Consider the following 18,723-nt stretch of genomic DNA (forward strand, 5'->3'; position numbering starts at 1 on the left):
TGACATTCGCTGAGGTTTTACGATCAACGTGAGGCCGACGTGACCGACGCAGGATTCACAGCGTTTGGTGAAAGAAAACAAGTGACGTCCTGAATCTGAAACCACGAGCTCGTTGTTCTGTGACGGATCGTAGAACAAAGAGAATGTTCACATATTTATTAGATCAGTCAAACCACGTGAAGACGAGCAGGAGAAGACGGAGACGCTGACATCCAGCTGTGTGTTTCGTAAAGAAAAGATGCTCTGGAATATTTTAGCAATTATTTAATTCCCAGTAAGTTTACTGTTTCAGTGCTCTGATGTCATGTCAGGATGAACATCAGCCGAGAGTCTGTGCACAGTTCATACATGAAGTGATTCATGTAGTCACAGAAACGTAGAAATGGTCGAGTTGGAAACAGCATATGACCAGCTGACGTCAGTCTGAATGTAAAATCATGAACGTCCTGTTGGTTCTGAAGGACAGAAACAAAGCTGTCGCATTTATTTTTGACATTTTACAAAAAAAAAAAAAAAATCATCATTGTGATTTGGAGAAACAAACGAATCACAAGTGCTGAAGTGTTTTAATGTCAAAGCAAAGAGACGAACAGCTGAGAGAGAAAAGACGCGTGTGATCAGAAATGATAGAAGACAATAAGACAGTGAACAGACTCATGATAAACTTGTGATATATGTTGATATTTGAGTGTTTTTGCTTGTTCATCGTGGAATTTAGATTTTCTTCTGTGAGAAAAATGATTCAAATCAGAGTTTCAGTTTTTAGCGGCTCTGTAAAGGACGTTATGTTATGAAGTGTCTTGTAAAGACAGAATCATGTGAGCGTGTCGGTGACATCGAGGATGTTGGACAGAACATGGATGAATGTTATCTGTGATTCTGCTGAACTGATTAAACTCCTCATTTGATTGCTGCTGCAGCTTTAATGACTTTCCACTCGCACGCTGCTGTGAATAACAAAAGAAGGATCTTAATGGTGTTTGTCGGACTTGTGTAATGGGAGCCGACACAGTCGGAGGACGATCGACGCTGCCGCCGAAAAGAGGAGTTGATTGCGTCTCGTTCTGCAGAATTCTCATCAGTGTCGTCCGATCGGCATAAAAACAATCTGGTTGTTGGCGGAAAGCGAGAAAATAAAACTGCTAATGAGAGATTAAAGTGAAGAGAAACAGGAGATAACATCAGAGGGATTTCTTCTGTTTCACTTTAAATTTCAGATTTAATAATGATGCAGGTCTTCAGTGTGTGAAAATGTCAAACTAAATCTTTGTGAATTGAGAGTTCTTGGATGTTTTTCTGTCCCTCGGCAGCAGCAGACGAGGAGGAGCAGGACGCACAGCGATGATTGGCGTGACTCCCTGCTGATGTCGGGGTCGAGTCGAGCTCATCTTTGTGTTTGTGTCTCCCTCCTTCATTAAAAATCCATTACACTCCCGCTAATGGAGTCTTAATGAGGACAAGCCTGGTGGATCGTCCTTCATGTGTGGCTCAGGGGAGACTAATCGCTGCCTGATTCCCCAATCGGGCTGTTTGGCAGGACGGGCTGGAAAAAAGCAGACGGAGCAGATTCACGCAGTCTTTTCTGTTGAATCACGGCGCCCTCGCCTGTGGCGCTCCTTCTGAATACAGGTGCTTGAAAAGGTGTGAGTGGTGATGCTCGCTCGAGGGGGAAACACTGACCTTGGATCCTGGATTTCATCTTTAAAAAAAAGAGAGGTTTTCTACCTTCCGTGCTCCAGTTTCCCTTTCAAGTGTTGGAATTATCGTGAGCAGGGCTCAGAGCTCGGTATCTCGTCGGCACATTAACATGCACACATGCTGCTGAGCCGCTTTGACCCTCCGAGCAATAACCTGCTGACAACAAAACCAGCTCGCTAAAAGTTTGGCTGCTCCGCGACTTCCTGCGCTCTTTGTGAGTTCTGAATAAAATGAGCTTTGTGATACTTTTGACCTCCTGCTGCTATTTCGTCGGCCCGGTCCCATGAAATTTAGCTGTATGAGCACCGCATCTGAAAATGCAAATAACCTGCGACGAGCAATAAAAGCAAGAGAAATTCATTTTCCCACAGCGGGAGGGTCCAGGTAGAGGAGACGCAGCTGGAGAGCAGGAAGCAGATTGATACAGAAAAATGTGGAAATGAAGGGTGTGGATGTCGGCAGAGAGTCCTGTCTTCAGTAACGACAGCCTGCGTTCACACTCACAGGACGACTCCTGAAGGAAACTCAGTGTTTGAAGGGCGTGAAGCACGACGCTCACAGTCATAACACCTGTGGGCGTTAAGAGAATCGATGGTTCTGATGATTAATGATTGTTGAGGTTGTCAGTGACACATGAAGCTGGTACAGAAGTACAGAAGTACTGAGCTTCTTCACTGTGCAAACTAGAGACTTCTGTCCGGTTTACCTCCCAGCACATTTAAACAGTGATAAAACCATTTAACGGTGCGGCTCTTCCAGAGTTTTACTAATTTAAGAGTGTCGGTCGACTCCCCGTGACAGAACAGCTCTCAGCTGCTGGCTCGCTGAGGTTCAGACTGTTAGCACCCGGTTACTTTTCAGCATTTACAGCTTTCAGGCGGTGAACTCAGAGGTCGTCGCTGTGAAGGACAGAGAGACGGACTGATCCAGTCTACATCCACCGAGCCACACTGAGCCGACTAACTGCAACACTGACGTTACTGTCAACTTTATAATTGCTCAGTCGAGTGTGACACTTAAAAATCCAGTTAGTCTATTCTAAAAAATATGAAACAGTAACAAATCTGAGTCAAGTCAAGGAGGATAAAATACTCAAATCACTAAAAACAAATGTTAGTGCAGCGCGGCACAGAGATTCATCAGAGCTCTGTCGATGCTCTGATCCGACTGTCACTGTGTCGGAGTCGTTGTAAAAGTGTTTCAGCCTTTTTTATTGTCAGCCATGCTGAACTGGAGGGTTCTGGTTCTGAGCTCAGACGACTCTAATCTGAAACCAGCTTCAGTTTTAAACAGAAGAGGTCGAGTGACGTCAGACTGAAGACAATGCACCAAAGTAACAGCTTGTGGACAGATACTGAGTCTGGACTCAAATCTCAAAGGTTTGGTTTTGAGGGCATAAACAGAAAAAGAAGGAATGATAGAAAGATGCGAGCAACAAAGGGAAGGTTGAAAAAATCCTTCTGACCTTTAGATTCGACCATTTTTAAGATAAAAAAGAGCGGACAGGGAGAATCTAACGAGAGCGATGTTCGGTGTGCAGCGAGCAGATCAGATTAATGATTAACAGGATGTTTAAACTCAACATGTGTTCTTAACGCCGTGTGTTTCACTGTTGATGTGAAACGTGTCCGTCCAGCTGAGACGTAACACGGTCGTCCTCGGTGATCCTGCTGCAGCTCCATCATCAGCCTCCCGGACGTGATTCTGGAGTTAAAGTTCATTTCAACTGGACAGGAGCAGCGTCTCCCTCCGCGCCTCCTCCTAAACCTTATTGGCCGTTTGATGGATTATTTGGCAAACGAGCAGATTCTGGTTAATTAACGGTGGATTAGGAGCGGCGGGGAGGGAGAGCTGCGAGCGGGAAGCTGAAGGTGACCTTCACTTGGACACCTGGAGCCTCCATCACTGCAGACAGCTGAGCGGCGTGGGAGGACTTCAGATTAACTCTGTGTGAACGTGCTGCTTTCAGAGTCAAAGACGTCTGACTTCCTCTTCAGTTTCTGGTTCCTCTGAAGTGTCTCGCTTCCAAAACGTGTCATGAGACTGAGAGAGTCGTGAAACTAACATTCACATGTTAGAAAGAACGAGCTTTAATGAGCTGATATTAAAAAATCACAGTCACAAACAAAACTATAAAATGGCAGGTGACCAAAACTAACCGTGAGGGAGAAATGCTGAGGTAATCAGGACCACAAGGAGCACATGAAGGCCGGAGAACAGGTTACAACTAACGAGGAGATGAGGCGCAGATACACCAGGAACTGATGAGGCTGATCTGAGACAGGTGTGTGTGTGTGTGTGTGTGTGTGTGTGTGTGTGTGTGTGACACCAGAGGATATTGCTACAAAATAAAACAGGAAGTACCTTTCCAAACCAAAATGAGGCAGACCAAAACTAGTTCATCAGATGTAGGAGAAGTTCAGTCTTTGGGTTCACAGAAGTCCCGGGACACAAACACCCGGCTGCTGGGTCAGAGGACTTTATTTTTGTATGAAACTTGAACTTAAAATCAGATGAAGCTGCATTAAAAACGATCAGCAAACATTATTCCAAGTCATCCTGGAATCTGTGAACTCCTTCCATGAGTCTGTTGTTCAGCCAGAGGACAGACTGACAGGAGTTGTTAGACGGAGTATTAAACACATTTCTGAACAATAGAGACACTGTGCTGTGCTGCAGGCCTGAACATGTGAAGCCCGGGGGTAAACAGGGACAGGACCGAGTGTCTCTGGTCGCCTCTTAATGCTCGTCACAGTTTGTGTCCATCATCCTTAAACTGGTTAAGCTGGTGCTGAGCTCTGACGCCTCGCCAGGATCCCAGCAGATCCCTCGCACAACACCACTTCCTGCTTCTTTGACAGATTATAGAGACGCATTACTGCTGCAAGTCATGAAAATGACTTCAGGGATTAATCCACACACACACACACACACACACACACACCTCTGGTCCTCCTCTCCTGTGCAACCGGTCCGTCTTCGCAGGACTTGCAGAAAAGCAGATCACATTCAATTTAAATTCCTTCATGGATTCATTTCTGCTCCCATTTTAAACACATTCACACAAATCCACACAGATAGCAGCACTCTGCTCGTCCCGATTTAGCTCTCCTCTCCTCTGCAGTGTAAATCACATTAAGCTCTAATAGGCAGCTTAGACGAGCACCCAAAGCACCATGGGCCATTACCTACTCCATTTTAAGAAGATCTGTTCAGTAATAACTACCCGTTACTGGAAATTAAGGCACCTGCCTTCCGGCCACAACCGGTAATGTCCGCAGAGATTGTCAGATTATTGAGCTTTCCACTGCCATTTCAGCCAGGAGGAGGAGGAGGAGGAGGAGGAAGAGGAAGAGGAGGAGGAGGAGGAGGAGGAGAGGCACTCTGGCTGATCCTGAGAACCCTGTACTGTAATCACTGTCACAAGTTCAAATCCGGCTTCAGGAGAAGAGGAGAGGAGGATGAGATTTACTCTTCACCTTCTGTCGAGGGGAAAAAAAGACCTGAAACCTTCCTCTCTTTCAGACCTCGTCTACACGTACGTTGGTATTTTTTGGTTATTTTTTTTTTTTCCTTCTCTGGATTCAAAAAGAATCCTGTCCACATGAAACCGCAAACAAAATCTGTCAAGCGCACGTCATTGTACCTGTCACCAAACAAAAGAGACAAACCAAGACACCTGGTTTTCATGTCTGCAAATAAACACTGAAATCTGCGTTCCTGGACTTCTGGATAACTTCCCTCCAGCAGGAGATTCCCAGAAGCTCAGCTGTCGGTGACCTGCATGGTTTTGTTTGAAGAAACAGGTGTGTACGCGGTCTTGATGATGCTGGTTTGTAACAGTTAGCTTACAGCAGTTCTGTGTTTGCAGAGAGAGGCTGGTGAACGTGCACAGAGCAGGATCCTGTCTGCACGCAGCTCCGTGTTCATGTGCTGATGCAGAGGACAGGAGGTTAGCTAAAACCATCACAACGCTCGCAGCAGATCCAAGAACAGATGCTTCCTGTGTGTGTGTTGTACTGTATGTCAGTAATGGCCTTTTAGGAATCATCCTCTGAGGACCATGAATCAACTGGACGTCTGGCTGTTGTTCTGCTGCTGCTGGTATCATGCTAACATCCTGGTTAGATCACAACTGTCACAGTGTCTCTGCAACTAAAGACAAAAGTCTGAAAGACGAGCTGAAGGTCCTGCCAGCTATATGAAGATATGATCAGTTTAATCTCTGCATCACTTTCACAGGTTTTATCTTTTTTATAGCGTGATGTGTTTCTGTCTGTGGGGATCGCCCCTTCCTGATGAGGGAGATGAGGAGTTTTCTTTTTAAACTCAAGCACTGGATGAGTTCAGCTTCCTCAGATGACGTGTCCTCCCCGACTGTTCCGTCCCCGCAGCGCTCAGCTGAGGTCCGAACATGTCCGGCTGCATTAAACATCAGCTGCAGCGTCTGAGAGGCGGTGGTGAGTTTCCCTCCACAGGCTCCGTAGAAAATCTGCTGACGATGAAAAGACGCGGCAGTCGTCGTCGTGTTTCTGCAGCGAGGCGACACGTGTTGCAGGCAGAGAGGAAGTGTGACTCTGAAGGTTCAGCTGCAGGGAGGAAGCAGGTGTGAGTGACTCAAACAGCTAAAATACTTCTTTTATTTCTGTTTGGGGACACACACGTTGTTTTGTGTATTTTATGTACAAAGCTGTATTTTGTCCAAGATTAAGTAGAAACCCAGTTAACAACAACAGAAACACGATCCAGCCAGCAGCTCAGTGAACTCGTGTTCCTGGAGGACAGTACCGTCCTCCAGGCTTCCTGCAGGGACCTCAGACGGCTTTTCATCAATTTATCTGATTCATGGATTTACCAGTTTATTCAAGGGGCCATGAAAACAGCATGATGTGATGTTGCTTTATTGGATAAAAGCCGATATCGGATTATGAGAAATCCGATAAACACACAGAGTTTTGTGCTCAATATTCAGTTTTATTTGCTGCATCTATAAAGTTAATCTGGTTTCTTTTTTTCTTTTACAGCTGCACAAAATGTAAAAGAAAGCAGCTGTGAGAGGAAACAGAGGGTGACGCCATGTTGACAGGTCACCTTCTAACTGACCGATTCATTCAAACACTTCAGATCAGATCACTGAGGTCATGTAAACGTGCTCAGCAGCATCGTGTGATTTCACATGAATAACAACAACCAGAACCAGGAAGGGACAAAAAGGGAACAAAGGAAACAAACTGATTGAACCTGATTTCCTTCAAACTCTCTGAGCGTCAGAGACAAAAGGTTTTCTGTTGAAATCTGATTCAGATAAACAAGTGATCGTCTCTCTGACTCGAGGAACTGAGATGTGATGCCCTCATCTTTTATTGAGAATATGGGTTTAACACTCCGCTGAGAATCTCATTACTGAGGTGCTGCCTTCTGCTTTCAGTGAAGTTGAACCAAAGTAAGAGAGGCAGCAGTACGACAGCCATCAACACTGAAGCGTGAGACATGACACCAGCTCGTGTGGCTGCAGCCGTCAGACCAGGTGAAGCAAATCCACCTTTATCACCTCTGACTCCATCCTGCAGGCAGCTGCAGGGAATCAAGCAATCTACACTTCAGGTCACTTATTAAGGAAAAAGCACTGGTTCCACTTTTAACCTGAATCTGTCTCTTGGTTCAAAAGACTCTGAACTGGTTTTGAACTTCACTCTGAGCAGGAAAACTAGATTTTCTCTGCTGATATTGAGCATATTTGAAAAATAATTACTTTCTACAAATTCAGAATATTCCACATTAGCAGACCTCCATCTGCAAAGATGTGAGTTTCCCTCTTAAAGACTAATTCAACGGTTGATATTGAGAGTTGCTTTGCAGGAACATGATGTTCTGGCTTTAATCTGAGAGCTTGTCAGAGTTTCTTCCTGGAACAAACTTCAGTGAGATTTCATAAATGATGCAGCCGAATACAGAGCGAATGAACCAGATTCATGATATGTGAATAATTTAAATTTGACCAGCTTTTGCAGTTTCATTACCTCATAAATGTGTAAAAACAGAACGAGAGCTTCAGCTGCTGAGCTGTGAGAGGCTCAAATATTCAGACGGCATGAATGTTTAACATTTCTGTGTGCTGGCGAGATGTTTTCTGCTGCGGTCAGCGTCGTGTTCCTCTTCAGTGAAGCTGCTCCTCCGCTCAGTCTTTATGCCTTTTGTATATAATCCTGTCATATTAAACTACAGCAGCTTCCTTTAAAAGCACTTCTGCTGTGTGAATGTCACAGCTGCTGTTCAGGAGACTTGGAGCGTCTCCTTTCTCGTCGCTTTGTGTCTCCGTGACCTTTCCTCCGAGCTCCTGTACGCAGCGCCGGGTCGGAGGCCCATCTGGACGCCGCTGCGATGCTCAGGTGGACGGGAGAGGACAAAGGACGCCTGCAGAGAGGAGAGAGAGGGCTGATGGAGAAAGTGACTCAGCAGTTAACTGGACCGATTCACAGAAGAGAGACTGTAAGTGAATAATCAATGTGCGGCAGGTTGGGACAAGGACAGCCGAGTCTGAGGGAGTTTAAACTTCCTCCACGGTGACTCGGCGATGACCTGGACAGGTGTGGAGAGATGTGGCCTTTAAAAGATAAGTTTGCAGAACAAACTGAGGACGCTGACGACTCTGACACAGTGGAACTCTACTGGAATATTTATTACTGCTATGGTGATCAGGCGACCGACAGAAAGTTCATCATTTTGGAAAACAAATCTGGTGACTGAAAACAATGATCGCAACTTTGTTCATCAACACCGACAGCAGTGATGTGATGATGTGATGTCATGTGATGTGATGTCATGTGATGTCAAGTGATGTCAAGTGATGTGATGTGATCATGTCATGTCATGTCATGTCATGTCATGTCATGTCATGTGATGTCATGTCATGTCATGTGATGTCATGTGATGTGATGATGTGATGATGTGATGTCATGTGATGTGATGTCATGTGATGTGATGATGTGATCATGTGATGTCATGTGATGTGATCATGTGATCATGTGATGTCATGTGATGTGATGTCATGTGATGTCATGTGATGATGTGATGTCATGTGATGTGATGTCATGTGATGTGATGATGTGATCATGTGATGTGATGTGATGTGATGTCATGTGATGTCATGTGATGTCATGTGATGTCATGTGATGTCATGTCATGTGACGGTCGTCAGAGTCCAGCATCAGGCCACAGCAAACCAGCTGCCTCCCGTCAGGCTCTGACGGCGACCACCAGCTGGATCAGTTGCGTCTGGAGGTTTGCTGTCCTGACCGACTTCAGACTGAAGCATCAGTCACTTCATCACGCTTCTGACGAGAGCATAAAATGTCTAAAGTCTGATCATATTCTCAGTTTTTCTGGTGCAACATATCTGAGTTTTACTTTACTGTTTTACTTTACTGATATGTTATAAAATATATGTTTTATTGAGCAGATATCATTTTAAATATTCAGCTTTTCAGGAGATAATAAAGTCTCGTCATGGAGAACTCGTCACCGTGACTCAGTCTTGAGTTGTTGGGCTTCGTTTGGCTTCACACAACAAACAGCTCTCACACATATTTGCAATGTTTAGTTTGAGTTTTTTCCTCCCACTGAGGCGGGTCAGTGCAGCTCCGTCCAGCCGCAGCAGCAGCAGTTTAACTGCCGTCAGAGCGGCGAGAATGAATTAGACGACTCGGGAAAGTTTAACCTGTTGACTTTCTCTCAGTGAGCAGCTTTTCTTCCATGGTTAGAAATGTTAAATGAATCCATAACAAGACAAACAAACAGCGAGAGCGCAGCAGAGACTGGAGCCCACACCGCCCACCAGGACTCTGCAGAGCACCGGCAGCTCGCAGCGAGAGGGTGGAAGTTAAATTCACTGAGATGAAGGAGAACGACTCGAGCAGATTCAGAAAGTTCTGCATACTCATGGGACATTATGCAGCCTGGAGTGCACGGTTGAAAGAGAAGGACACATTTAATTATGAGGTATAGCAAGAGAGAAATATGCAGAGAACAAGTATGGGCGAGAGTTTACAGGGAGGAAGTGAGAAGTGGAATGAAAGAGAAAATAGAAGAGGAAGAGGTGTGTGTGGGGGCGTGAAGGTGAGAGGCTGCAGAGGGAAGAGAGAACACAGAACGGGAGCGAGGAGCAGATGGTGCTTTATCTCTCTTCACAGAATGGCATCACATTACCACCAAATTTAATCTAATCTCCACAAAACTGCGACAGATCCATTTGGATACGGCCTCCAAGAAGAGCTGAGGGGCACGACGGGCGTTTTTATCGCTGTGAAGGAGAACGTTGTTCCATTAATCTGCTCCTCTGGCAGCCCTCGGAGTCAGATTGGAGTCAGCGATGAATCGGCTGCTGAGCAAACAGAGGAGGAGGAGGAGGAGGAGGATCTGAAGAGAGATGAAGGCTCCGACAGTCTGATGTAGCAGAACCACTCTGCTGACAGAACTACTATTAATTCTGAATTATTGTTCATCAGTTGTGGGTTTGAGTGAGTCACAAGCTTGGAAGCAACACTGGAACACATCACTCCTGTCTCAAAGATTGTACAGATTTGTACGTTTGATAAGAGACCTGACACCACTGGATAGTTTAAACCAAACATCAGGACAGAACTAAAATAAAACTTTGTCTCTTCCAAACTCTGACCAGGTGCTTTAGTGCCTTCAGTCAAACAGACCAGAAGCACAGCATTGTGTTCAGGAGGGACCGATCACAGATTCATGAAGGATAAAGGACAATCACGGCTGCTAAACCTGCACGAGTAAGACAGAGAAGAGAAACCATGTAGACGTGAAGTCGTCTCCGGGTGTCATGAACGGCTCGAGTCCTTTCTACACTTCGCCACAGGGAGAAATGAAACGAGACAAAAAAAGGGCAGAATGAACCCAGCTGCAGAACTTGATGGTCATCACTGTGCTGTAATGTAATGAGTACAATGTGTTTTGTGAAACAGACCTTGAATAGAGCAGATAGCAGTTCGTGGTGCCTTCACTGACCACAGTCCGTTCTCCCCTCGCTGTGTTACGCTGATGATCAAACTTCTAACTCATCAAATACAGGCCTGAGGCACTCTGGTGGAGTATTATGAAGCGTGAGCTGTGAGAACACGGTGCATGTTTCTGTCTTCTGAGAGGAAACTGTTCAGCTGCGAGTCTGAAGGAAGAAGTTTCTGTCAGACAGCTCAGCCCACGCTGCTCGTCAGGAGCCGAGTGGGAGGAACCACTGGATTCTTCACCGCTGTAAATATAGGTGTGAGTGTGCATGTGACAATTTAAAACTTTTCAGTTTGAACCTTTTCTACATTCAAGACAGCAGCTTCACATCAAGTATGCAGACATGAAAGTAGTGAACATCTTATCAAACTCTCTGCAGGAAAGCTGAAATTCTACAAACATGTCTGACTATTCCTTGAAAGGAAAATGTGATGCGATGTAAAGAAATATCAAAATTCAGAGAACAAAATTCATAAAAGAAACTCAGACATTTTCTAACAAACTCTGCAGCTCCACTCTGAACATGTTTATAGTCCTCAAAGCACTCGGGGTGTTTCACAATCCATACAGTGACATGTAAACCTGCTAACACGCGATGCTAACAAGCTAGCTAACGACGAGCTTGATGAAGAGTGTCGTTCAGGAGCATTTGGACACTCTTACATACACACATGGACACATGGACACAGGCAGGTGAAGGCACAAGATGAGAAGACTGATCGAACTGATCAAACTGGTTCTTGCATCCATTTTCTTGGTGAAATCAATCAGGTGAAAAAGAAAAGAAGCAGAAAGTGTCTGAAGCAAAAACCAAACAAGCTTTTGTTTGATGCTTTTTGATTAAACCAAAAAATTGCACGACCATGACGATCTTTAACGAGAGATCATCTCCGAACGTACTCTGTTCTCATCATCTGTACGCTCCTCACAGTTTATCTGTGAGTGTGAACGAAACTGCTGCTTGAAGGGGCAGAACGTGGATCTGAAGAAATGCAGTGGATCATTAGCTGATCTCTCTGCAGAATGGAGTCCGTCACCTTTAAACTTCTGTAGTCTGTCAGTCCAGTTCAGTCACTGTCAACAGCTTTCTTTCTTTCTTTCTTTCTTTCTTGCTGCTCTTGCTTGCTGCCACAAAATGAAGCCAAACACTCAAAGAGAAACTGCAGCTGGTACGAAACCTCGACTGTGAAACCAAACAGCATTTCTAAGTTGAGGTAAGACTTCAGCCGAGACCCCTGCTGGGCCCTAACAGCTCCGGATCCTTCTCATCTCTTCATGAAAGGGTAAATACTAAAGAAGAAGAAGAAGAAAGAGGTATTCTTAAAATGCTCTGGCTGCCTGTGTGAGTTAAGGCTTCTACCTGCCTCACCTGCCTTCAGTTCACCGGACCGACTTCAAACCTTCTGTTGAAGTCTCACGGAGGCCGGAGGGAAACTACAAAGCTGCAGTTAAGTCTCATCTTCTCTGGTCAAAGCAGCTTATTAACATCATACACGATAAATGTGAGCGAGCGAGCAGCCGCCCGCGGAGGTCAGCAGCCTTCAACCCTCACATATAACTTCTGTCTTCTTATCCAGAGCAGACGGTCGCGTCCAGGCTCACCTCAAGGCTGCTAATGATAACTGGTTCAAACACAACACATGGTTCACACTCCTGCATTAGTAATCATTGTGTTTGTGGCGATGCCTGCAGGCGTTTTCTCTTCCAAGTGCCCCGGCCTCTGTATTTAGGTCAAAGAGGGGCTTTTTCCAGCAGGAAGAAAGCTTTGTGCAGGAGCGGTGGCTTCAGAGATCGCTTTAATCAGCTCCACTGGGATGAAAAGTGAAGGATTATTCACACCAATACTATGTAAAAGAATCTGTCAACAAGGAAGAATTTAAGGAAACCAGTCGTATATAAAACAGTTTAGAGGGAGAGACAAGACGACAATAAATGCTCATTGAAATGCAAAAGAGGATGAGAGTGAAAGTGAAGAAAGAGCTTGTCGTACTGTAAGGTGTTAACACAACGCAGTCACACGCGAGAGCCTTACAGACTGAGGGCGGTCTGACGGCGCAGACTGACCTCCGCTCATCCACCCGGTCATGCAGCAGCAGGCTGGGCAGTGAATCCTCGACGTCCTTCTCCCCCTGCAACGCTTCCCAAATGTTTCCAGGCCAGATGAGATATGTGTTCACTCCAGCGAGCTCTGGACCTGCCCTGGACTCTCCTACCAGCTGGGGAGCTGAGAAAAAGACCCCAAAGGGAGGCGAGTCAACCGCTTCAACCAGCTGATGCTACTCACTGCAGCAGTAGACATGTGGGACATTAGTTTAATCTGGCCTCTGCTTACCTTCAACAGGTTACTGAACCAGGCCAAGTTCTGGTTTGACTTGCTGCAGCGCCTTTTATTGGACCCTCTGTGCTCATTGACAGGCGCTCCATTTATTCTTTGTTTTGATTCTTCCACTAAGTGTCCTTGTGTCCCTGAAAGGTGCTATAGAAATTAAATGTATTATTATTAGTATAACTCGACACACAGCAGCAATCAAGATGCTAAATATCTTCTGCTGCCTCTCCAGCAGGAGAACTGACAGCTGATCAGGACTGTCTGTAGTAATTTAGCCTCAGGGTCCATTTAATACCTGGTCTCAGTAACCATCCCTCCGAGGACTTAGAATAAGTCCACCATGACCTCCCTCCCTGCATCCAGACTCAGACGGTGTTTACTCACCTGGAAACATCTTTTTCTGACGACCTCCAGACTTTCTTTGGATCTCCTCAAACACGACCCTGGAAACATCGAGATGGTCAAAAGACGTTCTCGCTTGTTGAAAAAGTTCTCAGAAACACAGCTGAGGCTCGTCTTTGACAGCGTCTGACGACTTCCACATCCAACCAGAGGCTGTCCAGGCCTGCAGGACTCTGGTGTTCGTAGATTTCAATCATTTACATTTTGTTTTAGTGAGCTGTGTGATGCAGACGCACAACAGCACGTGTTTGAATGTGCTGCCCGCCTGGAGGACCAGTCAGCTGCAGAACACATCACAGATTCAGAGCAGCAGTCTGTTGCTTTTGTTTAATGGATCCGTCAGTCGAGCAGATCATGACGGGATAATTTCAGACACACGCCTCCTGCCTGGCTCCGACTGCTGCACACAGTAAAATCACAGCTGCAGTGGAGGAAAAAAAGGACGTATTTGAAAATGTCACTTTCACGTTTGACATTGAAAGGGAAATGACCTGGCAGAGATAAATATCTGCTGAATAGAAAAAGCTTTTTATTATCTGCACTCAACGCTTTCAGGGACAGCACACAGCTCAAATTGAAAAAAAAAACCCAAAAGTGGTGTGGGGACATTTGTTCAACATCAACAGAACAAATACAGAAATAAATATGTTTAAGATGCAAATTACACAGCAGTGTTTGTGTCAGCGCCGCAGCCTCGCCGTGACAGTTCAGGTGTGTTCAGACTGCAGGCGGTTCTGGTCCAACTGCTCTCTGCAATACCTGTGTTCAGTCTGTGATAAAGTGTCTGCAGTGAAACCAGGAGAGAGTGAGAAGTCCTCACAGACGAGGTAAATAATGTCTGTCATTGCATATCGATCTGACAGTGTGACCTAAAAAGCGATGAAGAAAGAAATAAATCAGGCATTAATCGTGCTCATGCTGGTCGGCTTGCAAGGCTGAATGTCACCATATGCATCAGTAATGCAGGTGAGAGCGGGGCTGTTTAAACTTACCGCCATGTTACTGTAAAGTATCAAGAAATTGTAAAAAACATAAAATCATAGAAAAGCTGGAAATCCACACAAAGAGACGCTGAGTCAGAAAACTTTATCACAGAAAATGAGTTTAAAAAGCTGCTTTACAAACTAAAAGCAATGAGTTGAGATGATTTAAGTCTTGCTCTCAGCACTCACTGAGGTTGTTTCTGGTCTGAGGAACAAGCACAGAGCGAGCGTGTCATCCCGACATCGTCATTGTTCAGCCGTCAGCTGCTCTGCTCCGAGATGTTCACTCAGCTCGTCTCCACACAAGCTGGAGCCGCTAATGGCCTCCATGACAGAAGTGATGAGCATTAGATGTGTCGTCACTTACAATAATGGGACGTTAATGCATGAAAACACATGTAAGTAAGCTGTGTTCAGCCCTGAGGGAAGGACAGCTCACACACACCTGTGAGCTGCGCTGTATGTGAGCCTGAGTCTGATGAAATGCTGTGAAACGAGCGCCGTGTGCTTAAAATGCAAATGACGCACTCAGAACACAGAAGTGAGAGAAATGTGTTCTGGTTTAGGAGGAGACGCAGGAGACGGGAAGGAGTCTGAATGGAAACACTGACGGAAATGAATTAAAATGTGTCCAGCAAACCTCAGAGGAACCATCGTCTCTGCCCGCTGTGTAGCACTGAGGTACATGACCGAAGACGTTATCTGACAACATTTAACTGGCAGATATGAAAAAAGAAGAACATGATGAACGTGCTGCCTGTTGGTGCATGAAGAGAGACGGTCAACAGGAAACGCAGAGTCCTGCATGAAGTCTGTCCCAGTCTGAAGGCTCCTCCAGAGGCTCCTTCTTCTCCCTGTTTCTGGAGGATGCACCAAGTTTACGTCACCAGGCTGAAGAAACACTCGTACTCGGTCGTGCAGTCGCAGTTTGTCTTGGAGTGAAACGAGCTACAAACACAACACTGACTCAGTTTCTTATTTTTAGTCGATGTTCACGTCTGATAAAAAGAGTCGATCTCCTCTCAGCTCTGGTTTGTTCTCAGCTCAGCTGCTGAGAACAGAATTTCTGTCTCTGTCACTGAAAACTGAACCCAACACTTCATTTATTCACTGTAAAATCAAAACAGTGTGCTGAAAGAGGAGACGCGCCAGAATAATGTTAATATGTGTTTTAGATTAATAACATCAGGTTCTGTAAAACTAATAATGACTGAATTGTTTTGTTTCTCCCACAGTAACTCAGTGAGCTGTGAACCAGCTTCAGTCAGAACAATTTCAAACACAAAAATATTAACCAACACATAAAATTAATAAGAGGATCTAAACTCCAGGGAGGCCCGGCCCGAATCACAGCTCTCATCCAGTTCTGATTAAAAACAGTCAAATAAAATATAAATTACTGACCTGAATACAAATATTCAGTCTGCAAATCATTTGAACCCGAGTGAAAATAAATAAGTCACAAGAACTGAGCCTCAGATTCTCTAAGTACCACCTGGAGGAACCTGAACAGAATCTGGCCCGATTAAAGTTCTGACTGGTGTTTGTGTAGAAACTGGTCCAGGGTCAGTGTCAGCCTGTTGATCACACGATGCAGACGTGTTGACTACAGATGATGATGTGAATCTGTCACAGAGCGTCTGCTTGTCGTCTGTTGCGTTGCGTATTGATCGTGTCAGAATCTCAGTTTGAATCATTAACTTCTCCCGAGCGTTTCAGCAACCTCAGCAAGATATTACAGAATCAATACTCGAGGCCTCAGGTGGTTGTTTAATTAGCTCCTTGTATTTACTGTATTGTGCTGAATCCCCTGAAGTGTTCTGATTGAACTGATTTTAAAAAAAAAAAAATGAAAATCTACAAACACTATAATGTCACCTGAATTAGCTGAGGAGGAGAATGTTGTGTATGCAGACGTGTGAAGCCTCGAGGGGTCTGAGTGAAACCACGTCCAGCAGATTACCGTGAACTATTGATATTTTTTCATTCTGCGGCGACGAGTTTGAAAGAAAAGTGATTCCAGCGGGGTATTAAGTGTTGCTGCAGACCAAACAGCTGCTGAATTTTTAATACCCGAAAGACAACGTGAGTTTTTTCTTCATGCAGGTTCTTTTGTGCAGAAGCAGGTGAGAGCAGCTCTTCGTCACGGCTGCGCTGCTCGTCTGCGTTACCGACTCAGCATGAACAATATGTAGGTGTTTGTTGATTAACAACCTCGCGTGGCTCGTGAGAATGAGGGGAGCAAAGGAGGAAGTCAGGTGACATAAGTAGCATAACTCCACACATGATGAGGGCGAGTGTGTCACATGTGACAGTAAAAGTCACTTAAAACCTCTGCTCCTCCTACTTAAACTACGTCACATTTGTAACATTTTTACTTGTTTATTATATTTTCCCAGATCTAATCGAGGAGATTCATGATTAAAACTAACCGAACAACCTGTGAACAGAGCCTGAACCTCGTACAGCTACATTACACTCGTGTGCATCGTGTCTCCGTCGTGTCTCTTCTTCAGGTCCGACGCTCACTGAAACATTTAACAAGCGGAGCGTCTTCACTGAGCCTGCGGCAGCAAACGTGAGCGCCGGCTCTGGTCGTCCTGCTTAGTTCATATTCCAGATGTGTTCAACAGCCTGAATGAGTTGAATGTGCCTCCGTACTGCACAGACACTGTTCATGGGCCACTTGAGTCACAGATGTGGAGCTGGAGATGTCGGAGGTTTGCTGCTGAGCATCCTGGAGGCACATCAGCTCATCAGAACAGGTCCAGAACTCCGAGCAGGCTTCCTGTCTCCTGTGGAGGATTTAAATAAACTGTGAGTCAGCCTCAGACTTTCAGGCTATTTTAGAAGAGTACAAATTCACTAAAACTTAAACCAACACTGCAGAAAATGTGCTGAACCGTCGCTGCTGCAACAGATCTGTGGATGAAATCGTGAGCGGCGTGCAGAGCTGTGGAACCACTCGACTGCTTCCTGTTAGTCTGAGCCGTCCTGTGATGTGGTGTAACGAGTCAGGTAAACTTCCCCTTCCTATCTATTCCACACATCTCAATGAGATGAGGAGGAGCTGAGAGGAGGAAGAAGATCCAATTTTGAATCAGCCAGGTTGCTGCCACTCCACCGCCTCTCTCCTCTCACAGATCTGAGGAGCAGAGGTTTTAAAATGCTAATCCTGTCGACCTTGAAGCCCCGAGGCGCCGGCTGAACTAGCGAGGCGCTTCTCTCCTGAGCTTCCTGTCACTCAATAATCAAACAAACTGGCAGAACCTCCCTGAATGCCTCTGCAAACCTCCCTGCCAATGATCCCAGAGTGCACACACACACACATATATATATACACACACTAACGTCCACACACATGCAGGCGATACACACAGATGTTGCATCAACACCCCTGTTAGCTGTTTGCCTCAGGAAACACACGGGCATGTAAACACACACCTCTACCTGTTAGAGGTGTGCTTCCTCGCTGCGATGTGCTGCAATCTGTCACGAGCGACTGCACGTGCTAACTAATGAATCACAAACATCTTGACCTGTAATGAGCCGTGGTGGAAGGTGTAACAAACATATTAAAGACTGATCAGTGGGCCCAGGTGAGCATGATTAGTAACGACCCTGCCAGGTGAGGAGACACCTCCAGGGGAGCAGGTTGCTCTTCATGCCTCCATGCTTCAACTTCCAACATAATCAGTCCTCCACTCAGGACTGAGAACAGTTCGACGTTTGTATTTGTTCTGAACTGTAGTCCAATTCTGAAGCAGAAGATTATTCCACCAACCCTGCAAATTAAATCTGCTCTTAACTGAAAAAGCCCAGTTTGACTTTCACTCATTAACATGATGAATCCACGTCTGAGCAACATTAACTCAAAGCATCTTGTCTTGTGTGAACTCAGGTGATCGTTGAAGAATCGATCGTTAGGATGTGACTCGCAATCTGATTCTCGGTTCTGTGTTTCAGAGGAGTCTGCTGCAGTTAGCATGCTAACCAGCTAGCCTCCTAGCAGCACTCAGACACGGATCAGAAAGATGAAACTGCTGATGGAGCCGGACGAAGTATTAAAAGAGTCACAACATACAAGAATGTGTAGAAGAATGTAACATCACATCAGAGTCATTAGATCAGACAGTGTCTGTCCACTGAGAGCTCAGCAGGTGTCTGCTGTTCCTGCTTCATGTCCCAGATGTCCTGTCTCCCTCTGGGACCCAAAGGACCTCATCAAAGGTCCTGAAGGTCCCTGAGGTGTCTCCATCATTGCCTGTAGCAGTCCCAGGGTGCACAGTT

At 45.5% G+C, this 18,723-nt stretch overlaps 1 long non-coding RNA gene across 1 annotated transcript; it reads right to left on the minus strand.

The window, feature by feature from the left end:
- Positions 1–16,790: 16,790 nt before the first annotated feature.
- Positions 16,791–18,014, minus strand: LOC119018680. Its single transcript, XR_005074831.1, has 2 exons — positions 17,884–18,014; positions 16,791–17,228 (listed from the first exon to the last, which is right to left on the minus strand). It is a non-coding gene; the product is annotated as an uncharacterized LOC119018680 (long non-coding RNA).
- Positions 18,015–18,723: the final 709 nt, after the last annotated feature.

Source organism: Acanthopagrus latus, chromosome 4, assembly GCF_904848185.1.
Source record: "Acanthopagrus latus isolate v.2019 chromosome 4, fAcaLat1.1, whole genome shotgun sequence".
Taxonomy (NCBI): Eukaryota; Metazoa; Chordata; class Actinopteri; order Spariformes; family Sparidae; genus Acanthopagrus; species Acanthopagrus latus.